Source organism: Capra hircus, chromosome 17 (genome assembly GCF_001704415.2).
Source record: "Capra hircus breed San Clemente chromosome 17, ASM170441v1, whole genome shotgun sequence".
Taxonomy (NCBI): Eukaryota; Metazoa; Chordata; class Mammalia; order Artiodactyla; family Bovidae; genus Capra; species Capra hircus.
Window position 1 is genome coordinate 23317701 of NC_030824.1, and position 24313 is coordinate 23342013.

Genomic DNA, 24313 nt, shown 5'->3' on the forward strand with positions numbered 1-24313 from the left:
GTGAATGAGGGTGATCCATCCTTTAAAGAGATTCTTTAACTAGAGAAAGGCAGGGTTAATTACCAAAGGAAAAGGACCAGCAAGCACACTTCAACCTTATTCTTGAGCATCTCAGTTCCAGACTCAGATTTATAAACTTTACTTCTGGTTCCTTATATCCTGTACCACTTGTCCTTGGTATAGACGAATGCAGAAAAATGCAAGTAGAAATGCTCAGAGAGTTCAGTTGGTATTAATGAGGATCATAAAGATATTATTTTTTAAAATGTATAATTATGAATAATAGAGAGACATATTAATGTATACATTACATATTAATATATACATTACATATTAATGTATACATATACATATTAATGTATAATTATGAATAATAGGAAGTCCATGTGGTGCTAGTGGTAAAGAACCCACTCGCCAACGCAAAAGATATAAGAGATGGGGTTTGATCTCTGGGTCAGGAAGATCCACTGGAGGAGGCCATGGTGACCCACTCCAGTATTCTTGCCCAGAGAGCCCACGGACAGAGGAGCCTGGCAGGCTACAGAGTCTGACATAACTGAAGCGACTTAGCATTTACACAAGCATGCACAGACATACACATGATTAACTATGGCATTGTGCGGAAGAGGTGTGCAAACAAAACGTAGAGAAGAGAGCAAAATAAAGAGAGAAAATTTTTTCCTGGCTTCTGATTTCCAAAAGTCTACACTGGAATAGAAAAAAAAATACAGCCAATGTTAAGGTTTGAAGGAATACTCAGTGAGTAATGGCAAGTGTCCTTTAATTTCCTGAATTTGCTTCCTCTAGCCAAGAAGAGGGGAAGACAGTCAGTGACGAAGCGAGGTGGGTTTCACACAGAGTCTTAGACTTCAAGCTAAGGAGAGATGAGTGTGAGAGCAGTGAAGTGGCTCCATTTCTTGCTTCCTGAGGCAGTTCCCAGGGATGTGAAGAGTCTCCAAAGATAAGATTTTCTTGAGATTTCACTAGGCTGACAGAGTGCCCTGGACATGTGCCAGGCCCTGGGTTGTGGAGAAGCAGCAGAAATATTCTTGTGTGCCCAGGAGTGGCTTGAAAGTAGCCAAGGGAGCTTCTGGACCTGAAAAGATGCTTCGCTATACAGATGAGGGCAAAAAGCTTTTCCTAGTGGATTGTTTGCATGGAGACTTTCATGGACCAACGTGTAAAAGCCAGATGGGAGAGTTGGCATCTCAGAAGCTGCTTGCAAGAACACGTTCTATGCATTCAGATGTCCCCATCTCCCAACACTTTGGAATATATATTCTGGGACTGGAATATATATATTCTGGGACTTCCTGGTATGTAAACAACCCAAGAAGAAAAGGGGAGGTGGATGAGACTAGATTTCTGATAACTAGCCTAGCAGAAACTTGAAAAAAAAATCGACTTATTGTAAAGCAATAAAAAAATATTGATCTTGCATCTTGACATTTATGGCTCAGGACACTATTTCCATGGATGGATCGTGAACATTTATGTAATCAGAATACAGTGAGTGATACAGACCCAAACTCAATGCTTCTACCATGATTTAGAACACACTGTAAGATTTTCAACACCTCGAATACAAATTATATATATGGAGAAATCAACAGCTGGCAGATCTTTATGTCGGTTTCCTAATCTGTAAAACAAAAGTCATTAGAGGAAATATTTTATGAAGTGAAACAATGCAATCAAGCTTATCATAAAATTCATTAATTGCCTGCCATGTGTTAGGGACTTGGGGCTCAAACAATGAAGCCATCATGGGGAGGCATAGGGCCAGAGTCTTTCTCACTAATCCTGTCCAGACAGCCAACCTTCATTCTTACCATGGGGGCTTGGTGGACAGTTGACGTGAGCAAGGACTACGGGAGGGACTCTGGGACAGCTGAGCATTTCTCACACAGAACACATAGAGTTTCAATGTGTTTTCCTGCTCTCAGCACCACCTCACACTGATTTCTGAGATGCCTGGAATATCCAAGTTCTAAAACAATTTTATTTACTCTCTCCCTTCACCCTGCATCTCTGTCTTATCAATATGTCCCCCACCCTTCTGCAGGTTGTTGGCTATCTCTGGTCTGCTAATTCAGTTACCACCGGACAGTCATCTCTCCACTTTTCAACATTTTGTTGCAATCTCTCATATGACTGTTTACTTTTTTCTTCAGTTTGATGGATTTTTTGAAAAAAACAAAACAAAACAAGCTTCACTGTTGTGATGGTTAATTTTATGGATCAGCTTGACTGGGCCTTGGGGCCCCCGGATAGTTGGTTAAACATTATCCTGAGTGTTTCTGTGAGAATATTTTTGGATGAGATTGACAATGGAAGCAGACTGCGCTCCATAACATGGTGGGCCTCACCCAATCAGTCGAAGGCCTGAATGGAACAAAAAGAACGGCCTCCACTGAGCAAGAGAGAATTCTCTTGCACACTGCCTTCAGACTTCATTTGCAACAACAGCTCTTCCTGGCTCAGCAGAAGACAGCCTCTAGACTCAAACTGGAACACTGGCAGCTTGTATCCAAAGTCTGCTAGTCTACCCTGCAGATTTCAGACTTGCCAGACTCCATAATTATTCTTTGTAATAAGCCTCTTTGTATATATGTGTATATATACATATATAATTCTGTATATATATATATACATATACACACACACATACATGTATAAAAGTAAAAAGTATACACAGGCACACCTCATTTCATTCTGCTTTGCTTTATTGTGTTTTCAGATACTGTGTTATTTTTTGTTTTGTGTGTGTGTGTGTGTGTGTGTGTTTACAAATTCAAGGTTTGTGGCAACCTTGTATTGAGCGAGTCTGTCAATGGCCCCTTTTTCCAATAGCATTTGGTCATTTTGTGTCACTGGGTCCCCTTTTGGTTAATCTCTCATTATTTTAAACTTTTGCAGTATTATTATATTTGTTACATTTATGTGTGGTCAGTGATCTTTGATGTTATAACTATGACTTGCTGAAGACCCAGATGGCAGTTAACATTCTTAGAATTGTATCTAATTTTGGCCGTGCTGGGTCTTCACTGCCGCGCTGGCTTTTCTCTAATGCAGGGAGCGTGGGCTACTTTCTAGTCTCAGTGCCCGATATTCTCAGTGCTGTGGTTTTTCTTGCTGCAGAGCGCTGGGCTCTAGGGTTTGTGGGCTTCAGGGGCTGCGGGTCCCGGGCTTTCGAGCACAGGCGCGATAGGTGTGGCGCATGCGCTCAGCTGCTCTGCGGCATTTGGGATCTTCCCAGACTGGGGACTGAACCCACGTCTCGAGCATTGGCATGTAGGTTCTTTACCAGTGAGCCAACCAGGGAAGCCCCAGAATTTTTACCAATAAAGTATTTTTGAATGTATGTTCAGTATTATTTTAGACATAATGCCGTTGCATACAGTAGACTACTGTATGGGATAAATATAACTTATGTAAGCACTGGGAAACTAAAGAATTCATGTGACTCACTTTACTGTGATATCTGCTTTATTGCAGTGGTCTGGAACGAAGCCCACAATATCTCTGAGGTGTGCCTGTATATATACTATTGGTTCTGTTTTGCTGGATCACCTTGACTGATAGTAAATGTAAGTAAACAACCTGCTGTAAAAGTCTAGATTTGGTAACAAGAAAGCCTTTGGATGCATTGTATGTGTTGGGAGAATCTGAATGCATTATCCCACTTAAACCTCCCAGTGGTGTTGTAGAGAGATGCTTAGATTGGATAACCGGTTTGCCAAAGGGAAAATGGCAGTACAGGTATTTTTTAATATTAAAAATGTTTTCAGCTGTATTGAAGTATATTGAATATAACTACAATTGTAGTTATATTTAAAGTGCAGAATATGATGATTTAAGGTATATATAATTGTGAAATGATTACCACAGTCAAGCTAACACATCTATCATCTCACACAGTTACCTTTGCTAAAAAAGGATACTTTAGATCTATTCTTAGTATATTTCAAGTGCACAACACATAATTATTAACTATAGTCACCCACTGTCCCCAGAACTTGTTCACTTAATAACTAGAAGTTTGGACCCTTGGGCTAACATCTTCCCATCCCCTACCACCAGACACTGGTAACCACCACTCTACTCTCCGTTTCTATGAGTTCAACTTTTCTTTATTTCAGATTCCACATATAAGTGATAGCAAAGAGTGTTTGTGTTTCTCTGTCCAGCTTATTTCACAGTCTCATACCCTTGGAAGGAATGCAAGTTGGTACAGCTTTTATGAAAAACAGAATGGAGACTCCCCCTACTCCCCAACTTAAAATAGACCTACCACTTCTCTCCAGTGATCCCACTTCTGGGTATACATCCAAAGGCAAATATCTGGAAGAGATATCTGCACCCCTGTGTTTACTGTGGCTTTCTTCACAATAGCCAAGGTAGGAAGCAACCTAAATGTCCACTGATGGATGAATGGATAAAGAAAATGCACTATATGTCTTCAGCCACAAAAAAGTAGGAAATTCTGCCATTTGCCACAACAGAACAGATATTTTAAGCTAAGTACACCACACCAGAGTTACCTCTCTGATCACCTCTAAATCACCTTTACGTTCTATTCTAGGAGCAACAAGATGTCATTTGGGCAGAATCAAAGAATCTCCTGTGTTATGTACTTTGACTTCATGCTTTTCACAGCCATGCAGCCTCATTAGTGGACAAGTATTAGAAGCTTCCAAATCATCCTACTGTTTCTATGGCTGAGGTGACTCTGGATAAAACCTATAATTTTGTCTTACTGAAGTTCCGTACACCTTCCCCAACAAGTTCCACAGTCTCCTGGGTGTGTAAGGGACTTTAAGGTGTCTGAGAAAGAAAAGGCATCCACTTCTTCCAAATGAATCATAGTCACTCAACCTGTATTCTACAGAAAACCTGAAGCAGAGGTTATGTGCTGTGAAACAAGAGAGTATGCTAGCCCCTGGGCAGGAGTGCAGAAAAAGGGGAAAGAAATAGGAATGAAGAAAACTGGCATGAACATGCATGATGGAGCTGGTCAATGTTTGATGTCAAGCATGACAAATTGCTCAAAGTTGCCAGACTCTCTTCTGGGACCAGACACATGATGCTTCTCAGATCCATCCATTTGGGGAGGGATTTATCCACTGGGTTCCATCTTTTGTTGGTCAAAGATGTGTCCTGAAGGATGCTAACTCCTCTTTGCTTCTGGGTACCATGTGTATAATTGACCACAAAATCTTTTACATTTCAGAATGAACAAGTCAGTTCTAGGGCAGGACAGCACAGGTCTAAAGTCAGAGGCTGGTTTTTGTGTGCGTGTGATTCTCCGGAGTCACTAGGGAGTTTGTTACTACCGTATCTAGAAAGAATGGCCCAATGCCCCTGCATCAGGTAGAGCTGAGAAGATCTGAAATGGCACAAAGATATACAATTGATACAAATTCTTTAGTCCAGCTCTCGTTCCCTGTTCTCCAAAGGCCATGCTGGGTGATTCTGGCCTAGCTAAATCTCCTGGTGGGTACAGAAAAAGCATCCTGATGACACTGCTTAAGCTCCTGGATCAAGCCATACCTGAAATCTATGTGCAGACTGCTTCTTATGAAAGTCAACCAATATCTCTCTTTGGTTTCGCCCAGTTGACTGAATTTCTGCCACACGCAACAAAGAGTTTTGACAGCTTAACACTGGACTGATCTTTCTCCAAAGCACATTTTGGTCCAAAACTATATAAAGAAAAACTTGGAGAAAGCCAGGGCAGCTCAGAAAATGTATTATACGTGACAACTCCTCTCAATTTCCCCCACCCCACCTCTCGTCAAACTGGAATTACTGAACAACTGACATTTTTTTTAAACTCTTGGAACACGCAGACACTATAAATAAGAGATCATGTTCACATCTTCATCGACACTAGATTTAATTCACCGCTGAGACAAAATGGAAGCATTCGCTACGTCTTTCTCAGATGTCCTTCAGGATGGTCTCATAGTGGTGCTAAAGAAGAGGAAGCCATCATCTCTATGAACCTTTTGGTGCTATAAAGTTAAGCAGGTTTCTCCAATGAACCATCCCCAGTCTGACAGCTCTCCAATCGTGCTCCATCATTTTCATAGGCAAGCTTCAGACCTCAAGCACTTTGCTTGTGCTTTCAAAATCTGAAATTAGTCACACACACAAAGATAACTTGAGCTCTTTAAAGGCTGACAAAAAAAAAAAAAAAAACAAAAGCGTGCAAAAATGAAGAAAAAAAATAAAACCTCACACCTTTTCTTTTTTTCAAGTCTGTGCACATTTGGAGTTTGGGCACAAAGAAGATTCATAGAATAATGACTGTTTTCATGGGCCTTTCAAGACATACGGGGGAGCCAGCTAATCTCAGAGGCGATGGTGAATCCTTGAGCAGCTACTTAATAAAGATGCAGGCGTGGGTGGTATGAGTCCAACACTCCCAAGGCCAATCAATGCTCAGAGAAACTATTAACCCACGGAGCAAGGCACTTTGCCACACAGTTATCCTGTAAAAGGAGAGGATTTTGAAAGTCATAAAAACAGGAATGTGGGACTTCCGTGATAGTCCAGTGGTTAAGAATCTGCCTTGCAATGCAAGGGACCCCAGTTTGGTCCCTGGTCCAAGAAGATGCCACATGCCGAACAGAGCAGCTAAGCCTGTGCACCACGACTGCTGAAGCCCATATGCCCTAGAGCCTGTGCTCGGCAACAAGACAAGCCACTGCTTTAAGAAGCCCATGCAGAACTAGAGAGTAGTCCCCCTCGCCGCAACTAGACGAAGCTCACGTGCAGCAAAAATGACCCACCACAGCCACAATAAATAAATAAGTAAATTTTAAGAAAGGGAAAAAAAAAGGGAATGTCATTGATTCATTCAAATAAAAAAGACATTCAGTGTTGTTGGTAGCCAGGGCTACGAATGGAAGAAGAGCGCTACACGTAACCCCAGGGCACCTGCCCAACTTAAGACCTCGCTCAGTTGAGTCTGACTCTTTGCGGCCCCATGGACTGCAGCCCGCCAGGCTCCTCTCTCCATGGCACTTTTCAGGCAAGAATACTAGAGAGGGTTGCCATTCCTCCTCCAGGGGATCCTCCTGACCCGGGAATTGAACGTGCATCTCCTGCATTGGCAGGTGGATTCTTTACCACTGTACCACCTGGGAAGCACCACTTAAGAGCTTACACACGTACAAGCACCTGTTAAAGTCCTTGTATTACTTTCTGTTGCTGCTGTAACACATGGCCACAAGCCTCACGGCTCAGAACAATGCAAATAGATTCTCTTTCACTTTCACAGGTCAGAAGTATAAAAGCAAGGTGTCCATGGGGTGTGTTCCTTCTGGAGGCTCCGGGGGAGAATTTGTCTGCTTGCCATCTCAAACATTAGAGGCAGCCACCATGCCATGGTTCGTGGCCCCGTTCCAACACCACTCCAACCTGTCGCTTCCCTCCAGCCTCCTTTTGAAAAATCCCCACATCAGAGTACTCCTGTAGCCGAATTCTGCTGCTCTCTTCTATCAGGACATTTGTGATCACATCCATACTGATGATCAGGGCAAACCCCCTCACGTCACTTTCTTAACAACACCTGTAGAGCCCTTTTGTCACAGAAGTGTATGTTCCCAGGTTCCAGATCCAAGGACATGGATATCTTGGGGCCATTATTAAGTCCACACAGTCTTTTATTTTTTTAAGTATTTGTTTTTTTATTCAGCTGTGCCAGATTTTAGTTGCAGCACACGGATCTGGTTCCCTGACCAGGGATTGAACCTAGGCCCCCTGCACTGGGAGCAGAGAGCCTTAGCCACTGGACCACCAGGAAAGTCCCTCCTATACAGTCTTGAAAGTAGATGATGGAAATCAATGCACAAACTCCCATTTCAGAAAGGACTGTCCCATTGGAACAAGCCCTGGGTTTTGCTGTGTCATTTATTCAAGCTTCTTGCTAATGCTCGATGTTTTCCAGAGTTTGGTTTCTTAGGTCCCTGTATTAAAAATATTAATATCTGTATCCTCTTTCATTTGTATACTGCATGTCCCTGTATAGAGCTTGGCAGGTGGAGGGGGGGGGTGGTGGCTCATGGCATTGTTCCAGCTCTTTTCTATCTCAACATTTATTCAGTAATGTTGAACAAAGACCTCTTATGAGATGTTGAAAGAAAAGACTCATACAGGAGGCTAAAGTGTCTGTGGTAATTTACTTCCTCATCAAACTTGTTTCCAAAGCACAGACATTCCTGGGACTTTCCTGATGGTTCAGTGGCCAAGACTGTGTGCGCCCGATGCAGGGGGCCTGGGTTCAATCCCTCGTCAGGGAACTAGATCCCACATGCTGCAACTAAGAGTTCGCCTGCTGCAGCGAAGACAGAAGATCCTGTGTGCTGCAGCTAAGACCTGGTGCAGCCAAGTAAATAAATATTCTTTTAAAAGCACAGATGTTCTTCTTATTCTCCAGACTGAGAACCAGAGTGCCCCTGCTGTCTGAGGCATGGTTCTGGGGGCTTTTTTGCATTGCTTTGCTGTCATTTAAAAACATTCTTATTTTATATTGAGTATTGGTGGCTCAGACAAAAAAAAGGTTCTGCCTGTAAAAGCAGGAAACCCAGGTTCGATCCCTGGGCTGGGAAGATCTGCTGGAGAAGGAAATGGACACCCACTCCAGTATTCTTGCCCAGAGAATCCCATGGACAGAGGAGACTGGTGAGCTACAGTCCATGGGGTTGCAAAGAGTCAGACACGACTAAGCGACTAATAAACACACACACACACACACACACACATCATTGATGAACTATTTTGTGCTTGTTTCAGGCATACAGCAAAATGATTCAGTCATACATATTCAACTACCTATTCTTTTTCAAATTCTTGTCCCACTTAGGTTATTGCATAATATTGAGCAGAGTTCCCTGTGCTATGCAGTAGGTCCTTGTTGGTTATATATTTTAAATATAGTAGTGTGTATATGGCTATCCCAAACTCCCACTCTATCACTCCCTCCCACCCTTCCCCCCTGGTAACCATAAATTCACAGGTGCCTTGTTTGAGACCTTCGCAGCACCAAAAGACCTGGAGAGCTACCAACTCTTTTTTCCCCCTTTTTATCTTGCATTCACAGCATTTATCTAAAGGACATAAACTGAAGCTATTGTCAATCTTAGCAGATTCTCAGGCTTCAAAGACTTCAAATAAGAAGAGTCAGAACAAGACTAATCCATATTCATAAGGCGTGTCTGCCGCATTTCCTACAGCTGGGACTGGTGTTTCTGAAGGGCTCTGACTCGGTTAGCCAGTGATGTACAACACGAAGCATTTACTCTCAGCATCCCTGATCATTGGGTCAGCTGATGATGCTCTGCTTCAGGCTGTGCGTCAGCTGGGCTCATAAAGTCCACAGAACTTGACTCCAGGCTCCAGATGGCGTTCAGTTCTTCTCCACATATCTCTCAGTCACCTGGGACCGCCAGACTACACAACATATTTTTCTCATAATGATGCCAGAAGCACAAGAGGACAAGTCTGGTCATGTAAGCACGTTTCCAGCACCTGCTCTGCTCACATCTGCCACCATCGCCTTGGCCAAAGCAAGATGCATGGCAAAGCTCAAAGCCAATGGGAGAGGAAGTGAACTCCACCTTCTAGGAAGCAGGGAGACAATTATAAAATTCAGGATGGAGCTCTGGGGTCCCAGTGTAACCTACCACAGCCTGTTCATTTCTGGTTTGTTTTCCTGACAGTGATTCTCTCACTTCTACATCTTCTTTGATGGAGGAAAAGCCAAAAAAACAAAAACAAAAAAACAAAAAAAAACAACCAAACCACAATGTATTCAACCCCACTAGCAATTTCTTGCTCTCAGCTCCATCCCCACCCCTTAAATTCATCCCCAAGGACTAGGGGTCAATGTTTCCACTTCAATGCCACCTGATTCGTTGTTTGTGCTGTCTCGCTGCATCCCATCTCCATCATCACAAGATGTTCAGAGCTCCAAGCAGCGCCCTTGACTCTGTACAGCCCCCCTGTTTTCACACACTGGCCAGGGTGGTGCTTTGAAGCAGGGGTCCCCAACTTCCAGGATCTAATGCCTGATGATCTGAGGTGGAGCTGATGTAATAATATTATAAATAAGGTCCACAATAAGTGTAATGTGGTTGAATCATCCTGAAACCATCCTCGCACCCTCTGTCCATGGAAAAACTGTCTTCCATAAGAACAATCCCGGGTGCCATAGAGGTTATGTGTAAACTCCCTATTTTACAACTGTGTAGTTACAATAAAATTCAAATTGTCTTCCCCAAGGCCTTGCCAACCTCTCTCATGTCATCTTGTCACCATCCCCCAACCTGACTTTGTGTCCCAAGCATACCTGGGTCTTGTCTTTTTTTCCAGCTCATGACTAAGTTATTTATTTAAGCCCCATCTCCTGCTCTAAGCAAAGGGAAGATCAGTATAAAGGTCATCAAGTATGTGTCTATGTGCATGTGTGCTAAGTTGCTTCAGTCGAGTGCGACTCTTCGTGACCCTATGGACCGCAGCCCACCAGGTAATGATCATCAAATATAATGGTCATCACTGGATATAAGAAGCTGAGCTGTCGACCAGATAATCAAACATTTCCAATAAATATCTTATACAACAACAAAAAAGAAGGTACGCTCAAAGTCCCATACACTCTTCTGGATCATGGGTGCAGAGCAGTGGTCCAGGTTAGTGCTATGTTCCCCATTGGGTGGTGGTCCAGGTTCTCTTGTTCATCTTCATAGCTTGGATTTGATGTGCCCATGAAGCTCGGTGACAGACTCAGGTCTCTCCTCCTCTCCACAGTGAGACTTCAGGAAGAGTTCAGCTTGCCCACTCTCACCCCTGGGAGTGCAACGGAGTAGGTGAGGGCCGTCCACATGCAAGCTGAGCCTTCCTTAACATGGGCATCATTCGAAATAGGCTGACTCAACTGCAGCCCAGAATGATCTAGCAGCTCAGAAACCAGCTGCCACTGCCATCTTCCACCTCCATCACTGCCCACCTGGGTCTTCTAATTTGTTGTTAGAACTTGCTGTTCTCTTTATTTGGGGTCATTGTGACCCTGGGTCTTCACACTGCTAACCCCTCTTGATATCCACATCTCTTAAAGGCTAACTATGGTGGCTCAGTGGTAAAGAATCCGCCTGTCAATGCAGGAGATGGAGGTGGCGATCCTTGGGTCAGGAAGATCCCCTGGGGAAGGAAATGGCAACTCACTCCAGTATTCTTGCCTGGGAAATCCCATGGATAGAAGACCCTGGTGGGCTACAGTCCATGGGGTCACCAAGAGTTGGACACAATGGAGCGACTAAAGAACAACAACAATGGTATCTGCAAAATCACATACCACCCCCCGCAACCACCACGTTCTTATGTTGGTATCACTTGGTGGTGCCCATTTCTTCCTTAGAAAGGAACTTAGAGCAGGGACCTTATCAGCCCAATTTACACCGTGCCCCCAATAGCAAGCACAGTGCCAGCTTTTAATAACAGCTCCCTAAACACTGCGTTGAATTAGAAAAATGATCAAACAGAGACATCTGAACAAGACACTCACACACGGAAAGTTGGAGAAAGCGATGCTTCGTAGAGATCACCGGACACTAAAGGAACATTGCTCCAAGTCTGAGCTGCTCATTAATATCAGCTCATGCTTACACGCACAGCTGATATTTGGAAATGGAAATTTGATTGAGTTTGACAGAGTTCAAGGGCCACTGTGCTTTATGAGGCTTGGTCAAGGGTCTTATATAACCCCCAAAGAGTAGAACATCAAGATCTGTGTTAGTTACAAAGTCAAGGTAAAGTAACAATGCATTCCGATAGAAAGTAGGTACAAATACTGTCCAATTCCCCCAGAGTAGTCAAATTCATAGAGTCAGAAAGTATGATGACAGATGTCAGGGGCCAGGGGTGGGGTGGGCGGTGGGGAGGGGGAGTTAGTGTTTAATGGGGACAGAGTTTCCATTTAGGAAGGTGAAACCTTAGGGAAATGGATGGTGGTGAGAGTTGCAAGGCAATGTGAATATAGTCAGTGCCACTGAACTGTATAGTTAAGCATGGTTAAAGGAGGATGTTTCATATTACATGACTTTTACCACAATAAAAAACATTAAAAAAACAAAGTCAAGGTCATGTATGTCTGAGGACAGACAGTTACGTGATGTACTGCCAAGCTGATGAAAGAGGGCCTGATAGGGGTCTGAGTTTTGGAGCTAACCGTCTGTGTCAGAATTCGGTTAGTTTCTTCCCTCTCTTAACCCCAGTCTCAGCATCATTAAAATGAGGATAATAATAGCCCCTACCTCCTAGGCTATCATGAAGATAAAATGGGTTAGTTCATGCAAAGCCCTTGTGAACACTGCTTGGTACATAGTAAGCAATCCATCTGGGTTGGCTATTATTAGTATAAATAAATATTAATTTGGATCAAATTATAGATACAAAGTGGGGGGAGAGAGGGGAAAAATCATAATTAGAGCTGTTAAATAACACTTGTTATAATTTGCCTGTGGTGCCTTCTCAAAATAAGGTCTTCTGTAAATGCCACTTCAAATCTCAGAACTCAGCAACTCACCCACCAGCCAGCTGTCAGAAAATGGGTTTAACTCGTAAAAGTGGTTCTGTTCAGCCATTTCTTTTTCTCTGACAATGTGATCTCAGGGTTACCCAGCAGAAAAGTTATACTGCTTATTATAACCACAGTACAAACAAGGCCTGGGATTTATGTAACACCTCGGATACCAAAAGCTAAAAAGCCCATCTAAGTGAGCCAGTCGTCTCTCTTTTCACAACATCCATGCAAAAATCGAGAGAGTTTGATAATATAGTTCCCTAAGCAGATAAAAAGATCAAGAAGAAATCAAAGAACTCCTTCCGGGTGACCCAGGAGAGAAGTTACATAGCTGAAAAGAGGTCTGAAAACCAAGGTTAGCATGCCAAACCTTCTGTAAATTACCCGACTTTACATTTTTGATCTGTTTACTTATATTTCATCTCTTTCCAAAAAAGGAATGGGGACTTCCCTGGTGGTTCAGTGGATGAGAATCTGCCTTCCAATGCAGGGGACACAGGTTCCATCTCTGGTCAGGAAGATTCCACACGCCGCAGGGCACTTAAGCCTGTGTACCACAATTACCGAGCCTGCGCTAGAGAGCCTCTGCTCTGCAACAAGAGAAGCCACCACCACGAGAAGCCTGCGCACCACAACTAGAGAGTGGCCCTGCTTGCTGCAACTAGAGAAAGACTGCAAGCAGCAAGGAAGGGCCCGGATGCCACAGCAAACACCCGATGCAGCCAAATAAGTAAGTGAATATATGAAAAAATAAGACAGGAATTGGAAATATATTTAATATGTCAAGTAAGGTACCCCAAATTGCATCCTATAGAACAATTACAGATGGTGGTGATGGTGACTTGGGAAAAATCCACTGGCAAATAGGATTCCATGGTGAAGAACATCTTAACCCCCTTCATACAGAAAAGGGTCATTATTTACAGTTCTGAGTGGCCTGACTGCAGAGAAGCCTGCTAACTTTGGTTAACCCAGCATTTTACAACCCTGGCAAAGCATTTTTTAAAATACAAAATCAATACTCTGCAGAGTGCCAGTGTTTCATGGATCATATGTTTGGAAAATGCTGACTTGAAGAAATCATGGTACAGAGGAAAATAAGGATGATAACAAGAAATCCAGGGTTAGGCAAGTGCTTGAGTCCAAACCACCACTGCCTTGGCATCCAGTGGCAATAAGCAGGCTGCAAATGTGTCCATTAGCACCCTACAGGCCAAGGAAAAGGTAAGAATATCAGCGATTCTAAGCACCAGGTTAGGAACAAAAGGTAAATCTTGAAACAGCTCATTTTGGGGTGTTTGGTGAGCCTTTAACCCCCAGCTTCTTCTTCAAATATTTTAAGATTTGAAATAAAGAAGCAACACAGGACAGTGAGCAAAGACTACCCTGGCTTTCTTTTTCCTAAATAAATTTAGCAATTCCAAGTGCAACACGTGACATTCATAGAGGTACCATTTAAATTTGTTTTAAAATTAGTGCTACTAGTTTGAAAATGATAGTGTATGTTAATGCAGAAAATTTTCAGAGTTCCTAGAAGAATGAGAGAGAAACCTGGGAACACTATGGAAAGGATAATAATTTATACAAACGACAGGAACTATAAGGCATCTATAATGCACCTGACAGAGACTGGGCATTCAATAAATGACCCCCTGACATTATTATTATTGCTATTTGAAAAAAAAAAAAAAAACTAGTGGAAATGTTGTAACTTAAGCTTCAATGTTGTGCTTAGTTGGTAATTCAAGCCTAGAGATCCTTTTTGGCAACGAACGCATGATTTATATGAAAGCTGTAGCCTTAACTTATCTTCCTATTGAAATGGAGCAATGAAATGGTCCTTGCCCACCATGGCCTCCACCTGCCTTCTATCTGTGGAAAAACTTTAGCCAAAGAATAAAATAACTTTAATCATAGAAGTGAGAAAATGTAGAAACGAAGTAAAACAGTCCAACAAGACTAAATAGCAGTAGGTTAGTCATTAAGCATAGTCAAGGACCTCTAGTTCCTTCTCAAGGGTTAGAGATAATCTAAGCCATATCCTGTCCACTGTCTTATAGATGCTGACACCCCCCACCGGGTAGAAGAAATTAACTACACGATGACCGGACTATAGGCATGACATAAGCAGCCACAATTTTGAGAACTGGCCTCAAGAAATGGGAAACAAACTGGTGCTGGAACTGAAGATTAACTGCAGTTAAAACAATCAGTATGACACTGGTTAGGCCACTTCATCTTGACCAGTTTCAAGGTGACTGTCAGAGCTGACTGTGCTGTTTCTGCACGTAGTCCCCTCCCTCCATCTATAAAAGCTCTTGCCCGCTGATTGTCAGGGGGAGGAGCTGGCCTCCGGACAGGAGTCTGCCCTCTTCCCTGGTTGCCAGCATCCAAAATAAAGCAAACTTTCCTTTCTGTCTTTTTAACAGCTTTTGAGTGGTGAGCAGCTGGACCATATTTCTGGCTACATATTTTCCAAGCATTCCCAAATTTACATATCAATAACTAAATTTTTGATTTCTCCTTGAAACCATGTCATCTGCTTCTTCACCTCTCCAGTTTGCAGCAATACCTCCTTATTCCTATTTATTTGAAATCGGACAGGGACCTCTCAGGATCCTCTTTTTTTCTCTAAATGCCCACATGATCATCTACCAGCAAGGCTCAACAGCTATTCCTCTTATGATAACCTCAGGTATCTTGACTCTGCCCCCTTCTCTCTGCCCCACCCTCTTCCATCATTTCTCTGCAGGATGCTGGAAAGTAGTCCACAGGTGGTCTTGCTGTCTCCATCTCTGCTCGGCTCCAAAACAATACCTGCTCAGAAAGTATTTAAAATCCATGATATATACATATATATATATATATTTAAAAATTCTCTGACACTTCCCAAATTCTAACCACTGCACTTGAGATAAAATCCAGACAGTCATTTCAAGATCATTTTGAGATACTTTTCTCTGATTTCTTGCCTTCTGGCCTCGCAGGTCACCTTGAGTGTTTTTTCACCTTAGACTCCACCTGCAGAAGTTTCCTTCTGTCTGCAGTCACATTCCTTGCATTATGCAGGAGTAACATACCTTTATCCTGTAAGCCTCAGTTTATTAATTTTTACTGGAGTATATTTGCCTCCCACTGGGCTTCCCTGATGGCCCAGCAGTAAAGAATCTGCCTGAAATGCAGGAGCTGAGGGTGTCAAGGGTTCAATCTTGGAGTTGGGAAGATTCCCTGGAGGAAGGCATGGCAACCCACTCCAGTATTTCCACCTGGAGAATCCCACAGACAGAGGAGCCCTGTGGGCTACAGTCCATAGGGTTTCAAAGACTGAAGTGACTGAAGTCCATAGGGTCGGACATGACTGAAGCGACTTAGCAGACATGAAGTATAATTGCTTTACAATGTTGTGTGTCTTTCTGCTGTACAGCAAAGTGAGTCAGCTATATGCACACATATATCCATTTCGTTTCCTTTTAAGTCACCACAAAACACTGACTAGCATTCCTGAGCTACACAGGAGGTTCTCATTAGCTATCTATTATATACATCGTATGAATAGTGTATATATATCAATCCCGATCTTCCAATTCATCCCACCCCCACTTCCCCCTGTGGTACCCCATATGTTTCCATAAGTCTCAGTTTAAACACCACCTCCTTAAGGCTTATTCCAGACTAAGTGAGCTCCCTTCCACAATCCTGATTCCCTATCATGATATTCTGTTTGATATTTATGCTATGTTGTCTGATACTCACAATGTTTACTTACCTGTTCTTTATCTGTTGCCTATGTCTTTACTGCTAAATTCATGGGATTGGGATCTATGTCTGTTTATTTACCAAACCTTACACTTTACCTAGTATATTCAAGGCATGTAAACACACACACACACACAATTTGTAGAAAATATGCACGATTGAATGAATGAGGAAAACACCACAAAGGATTCTTTATGAAAAAGGAATATAATTTGAATTCATGGTACATTACATTGATGATTTGCAAAACATCCATGAAAGGCCGATTCATTAATTAATTCCATTTTTCTCTGCCACAAAACCCACTTTGGCCAGCATATCAAAACACAAGCAGGCCTTGCTCACTATCATTTTCCTTGAAAATAATCAATGACCCCTTGCCTTGTTTAGAAATCATAAACTGATTGCAGCAACAACATAAAATAATTCTCCAGAAAGAGGAGAATACTGCTTAGTTAACTTTTGTGAAAATAATAAAGCATGATAAACACCCTATGCCAGTTAGATGGATTTATTAACTAGGGTTTACGGAAAGAAAGAGCACTTGTAATTCAGCCATTCTTTCTGGACCAATCCCAGCTACACATGGGCAGATAATATTTGATGGAATAAAAATGTCCTAGGTAAGTGGTCTCTATCTGCCAGGACGGGACCAACAGTGGACTCTAGGTGGATACTGATTAATTTGCCATTTTAGATGTTAATCTAAATGACATTCTTAAAGGTACTATCAATATAATGGAAGTAGGTAGTTGCTAGGGAGTATCTGTAGCTTTTGGCCAAAATTTGCAAGGAAAATTACATAAGGGTAAGTAGCTAATGTTAACTTACTCTTTAGAATACACATGGTCTTCACAACCTCAGTTTACCCATCCACTGGAGGAAGATCAGCCCTCCCTCTCTCTATGTAATTTGTGTAACCTCCTGAACAAACACATTCAGAAGCCAGTTATATAGTCTAGCCATTAACAGCAAAATCTATCATCAATATTGTCTCTAAAGATTAAGAAAAATGATACAGATGATCCTATTTGCAAAGCAGAAATAGAGAAACAGGCATAACAAACATATGGATATCAAGGGGGAAGTTCATCTGACCAGAGTGGGATGAACTGGGAGACTGGGATTGACACAGACACCCTACTGATACTATGCATAAAACAGGTAAGTAATGAGAACCTCTTGTATAGCATAGGGAACTCTACTTAATGCATTGTGGTGACTTGAAGGGTGAAGAGGCCCAAAAGGGAGGGGATACATGTTTGTACATAGCTAGTTCATTTTGCTGTAAAAACTTTTGCAGTAGAAACTAATACAACATTGTAAGGCAACTATGCTCCAATAAATTTTAAAAAGTAAACACACACACAAAAATCAAACTTTTCCTGGGTTCCTCATCATACATTCCCTCTGGTTCTTTCTGAAAGTTGAGTTGATTTTTTTAATGTTCTTTTTGTGGTTGCTGGTGACATTTTGTTGTTGTTAAATGCAGAGGAACTAAACTGTCCAATTACCTATTTAATTACTGGTTCAGTAATTACTTTATCACTACTTAGGTACCAAATTATCTCAATAGCTTGTGTTCTAAGATTTTCTTGGAACAAATCTTCTGAGATTTGTCTCTTTAATACATTGGGTTGGTCAAAAAGTTCATTTGAGGTTGGTCTTTTTTTTTCTGTAACATCTTATGCAAAAAGCTGAATATTTTTGGACAACTCAATACTTGTGGCGTTCTCTCTTTCCACATGTTAATGTGGGTAGAGTCGTTATGGATGAAAGTAGGACTGGGATTGCGGTATTCTGTGACTGAAGATGCTTCATAGGTGACGGTCCAACCTGCTGTCCAGTTTCAGAAGCACTCCCAGCCTGACCACCTAGGGGAGACCTGGACTTTAGGCAGGACCCATGAAGTCTGACCCTCCTCTTCGTCCATATTTGTTAATTAGTCCACATACATTAGGAGGACAAGGAATCCTACAGCCTGAACAATTAAGATGTGCTCAAGGGCTTCCCTGCAGGGCTCAGGGATAAAGAATCCGCCTGCCAATGCAGGAGACATTGGTTCGATCCCTGGTCTGGGAAGATCCCACATGCCTCATAGCAACTGAGCCATGTGCCACAACTACTAAGCTGCATGCTGCAGCTCCCAAAGCCCACACATCCTAGAGCTCGTGATCTGCAACGAGACGCCACTGCAGTGAGAAGCCCGTGCCCTGCAACTGGAGTAGCCCCCGCTTGCCACAACTAGAGGAAGAGGGGGAAAACGGAAATTCTGCATTCAAAAGGCAAATGACTCTTAGAGGAAGAAAAGCCACAAACATATGGAGGTCTAAGTTTGACCAGGTGGGAGTCTTGTGGTGAGAAGTGGGTCTTTTTAAAATCTTTTATTTTTTTTCCAAGGTGAGCATTTAACAAATTATGTATTTATTTATGGCTGTTCTGAGTCTTCTTTGCTGCAGAGACTTTTCTCTAGTTTTGGTGAGCAGGGGCTGCTCTCTAGTTGCGGATCACAGGCTTCTCACTGCCGTGGCTTCTCTTGCAAAGCACAGGCTGTAGGGTGCAAGGGCTTCAGGAGTTGCGGCTCTCAGGCTCTGGAGCACAGGCTCAATAGTTGTGGCCCATGGGCTTAGATGCTCTGGGACATGTGGGATTTTCCCAAACCAAGGATCAAACCCATGTCTCCTGTATTGGCAGGTGGATTCTTTACCACTGAGCCATCAGGGAGGTCCAGATCTTTTTTAAAAATTAAATTTCTATTGGAGTATAGTTGTCTCACAATATTGCGTTAGTTTCTGCTGTACAGGAAGGTGAATCAGCTGTAGGTATACATATATCCACTCTTTTCCTAATTTCCTTCCCATTTAGGTCATCACAGAGCACTGAGTAGAGATCCCTGTGCTGTAAAGCAGGTTCTCATTAGTTATTTTAAACATTGTTGTATACAGGTCAGTCCCAGTCTCCTTGCAGGAGGATTCCCTGGGCATCAATCAGGGTTCCAAAAGAAACCAAGGCAGGTAGAGAAGCGTTCATTTAGGAAGGTGGCGACATCGGGGACCATAGAAACCCATCAGTGATCTGGAGCCAGCACCAGGCTGCAGCTGCCAGCCCTTGGCTGGAGGGGAGGAGGGATGCTGTTGGGAGGACCAGAGATGTTTGGTAGATGGATCCCCTCCTCCAGAGCCTCCCCCAGCGTCCTGGGAAACTTGCAGAGAGGCAGTCAGGAGGGAAAATATTGATACTACTCTGCCTCCCTTCACTCCTGCCATCTGGACTCCTGCTGGGACCTCCAGAGACTTCTCTCTGGCCAAGCCTGGCGACAGACCAGAGGGTCTTGAAGTCCTTTAATGCAGAAAAGGGATGACAAAGCCAAATGGGTCTGCAGAAGCAAAAAGATTCCAGGCACACACATCCAGGAAAAGGAAAGCTTTCAGAAAATGGTATCAGCTACCAAAATGCCTCATTCCCATTTGTGCTTCCATTCTGTTGTCAGAGAATCATCAGAGCAGAAGTGAGAGTGGTTAAGAAGGAACTGGACTCCCAACTGGATAAACAATTTGCAAGCCATCACTGAATCTTTTTTTTTTTTTTTGGCCCCCACAGTGAGCCTTGCAGGATCTTAGTTCCCTGACCAGGAATCAAATCCACGCCCCACTGTAGTGGAAGCATGGAATCTTAACCATTGGATAGAGAGGGAAGTCCCTCACTGAGCCTTTTTAAATGAGATCAAGCCTTCATAATTGAATGTATCACTCTGGGGACAGACAGACTTCGTAGTGTTTTTACTGAACCTCTGAAGAACCATAAAGAGGCAGAAAAACCCCCGAATAATTCCCAGTGAACAAAAACGGACAGGACAGAAGGCCGATTATAAAAACTGCAGATCAGTAAGCCTGAAGTCAACAGAGACATGGGTGTAGAACAGGTGATCATGGATAAAGACAATGTGGTATGTATAAACGATGGAATATTACTCAGTCATAAAAAGGAACGAATTTGAGTCAGTTGTAGTGAGGTAGATGGACCTAGAGCCTGTCATACAGAGTAAAGTAAGTTAGAAAGAGAAAAACAAATATCATATATTTAATGCATATAAATGGAGTCTACAAAATGGTACTGATTAACCTATTTGCAGGGAGGGAATGGAGACAGAGACACAGAGAACGAACTCGTGGACATAGTGGGGAAAGAAGAGTGTGGGACGAATTAAGAAAGTAGCACTGACATATATACACTACCATGTGTAAAACAGATGGCTAATGGGAAGCTGCTGTATCAAACAGGGAGCGTGGCCATTGGCGATGGCCTGGAGGGGTGGGATACAGGCTCAAGAGGGAGGGGATACATGCATATATATGTAGTTATGACTAATTTGCATTGCTGTACAGCAGAAACCAACACAACACTTAAAGCAATTTTTGCTCAATTAAAAAAAAAACTGACAATCACTAGAAGTTGCTATGGCTTCATAAGGACATGCCATGTCTGAATAATCTCAGGTATTAATTGGTTGGATGTTATATGTATCAACATTTAATCATCCAACAAATATTTTGAGCCCCTACTGTGTGCCAGTTAATATTCAAGGTGTGTGGATACCACATCAATCAACATGGACAAGCACCCTGAGCTTAAGAAGTTTAAAACTTCTGTGTGTGTGTGTGTGTGTGTGTGTATGTGCATGCGTGTGCTAAATTGCTTCAGTCATGTCTGACTCTTTGCAATCCTATGGACTGTAGCCCACCAGGCTCCTCTGTCCATGGGATTCCTGGGCAAGAATACTGGAGCGGGTTGCCATGCCCTTCACCAGGCCATCTTCCCAACCCAGGGATCTAACCCACATGTCTTGCATCTTCTGCATTAGCAGATGAGTTCACCAGTAACACACCTGGGAAGCCCTTAAAACCTAGGAGGGGAGAAACAAACTCATAAATTGATATTAAAAAAAGGGAGGATAATTTCAGACAACTAAAGATAAAACAAAGCAGATAAACCATGGGATGGAATGTCTTGAGGGTGGTGGAGGCAACACCGATTTCTTCACTGATTGAACAAAGCTTATAAAGAGAGGACAGGTTGAGTGATAAGTCACCTGTGAGATATGCTTGTGATAGAGACTTCCAGGCAGAAGAACAGCTAGTGCAAACCCAGTGAGGTCAGACTAAGTTTCAGGAAGACCAGAGAATGGGATTGTGAAGCTTACCAGCAACCGAGCTGGTTTTAGAGACAGGAAGGGATCACACAATGAAGGAGTCTTTGAGTCTTAGTAAGAACTTCATGACCCAGATAATCATGATGGTGTGATCACTCATCTAGAGCCAGACATCCTGGAATATGAAGTCAAGTGGGCCTTAGAAAGCATCACTATGAACAAAGCTAATGGAGATGATGGAATTCCAGTTGAGCTATTTAAAATCCTGAAAGATGATGCTGTGAAAAGTGCTCCACTCAATATGCCAGAAAATTTGGAAAACTCAGCAGTGGCCACAGGACTGGAAAAGGTCAGTTTTTATTCCAATCCCAAAGAAAGGCAATGCCAAAGAATGCTCAAACTACTGCAAAATTGCACTCATCTCACATGCTAGTAAAGTACACCATGTTGATGTATGGCAAAACCAATACAATATTGTAAAGTAATTAGCCTCCAATTAAAATAAATAAATTTAAATTTTTAAAAAAGTAATGCTCAAAATTCTCCAAGCCAGGCTTCAGCAATATGTGAACTGTGAACTTCCAGATGTTCAAGCTGGTTTTAGGAAAGGCAGAGGAACCAGAGATCAAATTGCCAACATCTGCTGGATCATCGAGAAGGAAAAGAGTTCCAGAAAAACATCTATTTCTGTGTTATTGACTATGCCAAAGCCTTTGACTGTGTGGATCACAATAAACTGTGGAAAATTCTGAAAGAGATGGGAATACCAGACCACCTGACCTGCCTCTTGAAAAACCTATATGCAGGTCAGGAAGCAACATTTAGAACTGGACATGGAAAAGATGGCAATGACGACCCTGTATGCAAGACAGCAAAAAAGACACAGATGTGTATAACGGACTTTTGGACTCAGAGGGAGAGGGAGAGGGTGGGATGATTTGGGAGAATGGCATTCTAACATGTATACTATCATGTAGGAATCGAATCGCCAGTCTATGTCTGACGCAGGATACAGCACCCTTGGGGCTGGTGCATGGGGATGACCCAGAGAGATGTTATGGGGAGGGAGGTGGGAGGGGGCTTCATGTTTGGGAACACATGTAAGAATTAAAGATTTTAAAATTAAAAAAATAAAAAAATTAAAAATAAATTAAAAAAAAGGAAAGAGGAATGGCTAAAAAAAAAAAAAAAAAAAAAAAAAAGAACTGGACATGGAACAGCAGACTGGTTCCAAATAGGAAAAGGAGTACATCAAGGCTGTATATTGTCACCCTGCTTATTTAACTTATATGCAGAGTGCATCATGAGAAACGCTGGGCTGGAAGAAACACAAGCTGGAATCAAGATTGCTGGGAGAAATAACAATAACCTCAGATATGCAGATGACACCACCCTTCTAGCAGAAAGTGAAGAGGACCTAAAAAGCCTCTTGATGAAAGTGAAAGAGGAGAGTGAAAAAGTTGGCTTAAAGCTCAACATTCAGAAAACGAAGATCATGGCATCCAGTCCCATCACTTCATGGGAAATAGATGGGGAGACAGGGGAAACAGTGTCAGACTTTATTTTTTGGGGCTCTAAAATCACTGCAGATGGTGACTGCAGCCATGAAATTAAAAGACGCTTACTCCTTGGAAGAAAAGTTATGACCAACCTAGATAGTATATTCAAAAGCAGAGACATTACTTTGCCATCAAGGGTCCATCTAGTCAAGGCTATGGTTTTTCCAGTGGTCATGTATGGATGTGAGAGTTGGACTGTGAAGAAAGCTGAGTGCCGAAGAATTGATGCTTTTGAGCTGTGGTGTTGGAGAAGACTCTTGAGTCTCTTGGACTGCAAGGAGATCCAACCAGTCCATTCTAAAGGAGATCAGTCTTCGGTGTTCATTGGAAGTTCTGACGCTAAAGCTGAAACTCCAATATTTTGGTCATCTCATGCGAAGAGTTGACTCACTGGAAAAGACCCTGATACTGGGAGGGATTGGGGCCAGGAGGAGAAGGGGACAACAGAGAATGAGATAGGTGAATGGCATCACTGATTCGGTGGACATGGGTTTGGGTGGGCTCTGGGAGTTGGTGATGAACAGGGTCGCAAAGAGTCAGACACAACTGAGCAACTGAACTGAACTGAACTGAAGAACTCTGAATTTTATTTCAAGTGTGGATGGAAGTGCATGTAATGATCTCAAGCAGAAAAGATGGGTAGATGTCTTGTATTTTATAAAGATCTTCCAGCTGATATGGGGAAAATGAATCAAGTGGGAGTAGGGGTGGAAAGAAGTGGAAGAAAGGAGATCATGTAATTAGGGCAAGACATTGAAATGTCTTGAACTTAGGGAATAGCAGAAGAGATCAAACTCAAGGATATACTTTGGAGACAAAGCAAAAAACTGGGACTTGTCTCGTTTGATCTCCGGTTGGGGAGCTAAGATCCTACATGCCTTGCAAACAAAAACCAAAACATTAAACAGAGACAATATTGTAACAAATTCAATAAAGTTTTAAAATATGGTCCATGTTAAAAAAAAAAATCTTAAGAGAAAAAAATCCTAAAAACTAACGTGGTTATTGGTTGACTTGTCAGATAAGAAAAATCAGTACCACAAAGAACTCTTAGGTTTACTGTGTTGAGAACAAGGTAGACTGAAGTATAATTTATTGAGATGCTGAACCCAGGAGAAGAAAAGGTTTAGGGAAATTTTTATTAATTTTTAGAATATGATAGGCATGTTGTATCTGGGATATTGGTCAGACTGTGATAGAATATCTCACTGTGTCATTTTGGATAATAAGAAGTCATAAGAATCTGAATGAGGGGGCATCTGT

The 24313-nt window shown here is 42.4% G+C and overlaps 1 protein-coding gene across 1 annotated transcript in view; it reads right to left on the minus strand.

Moving 5' to 3' along the window:
* TMEM132D (transmembrane protein 132D) overlaps positions 1-24313 on the minus strand; it is an 891916-nt gene that overhangs the window by 220937 nt on the left and 646666 nt on the right. The window lies entirely within an intron of this gene.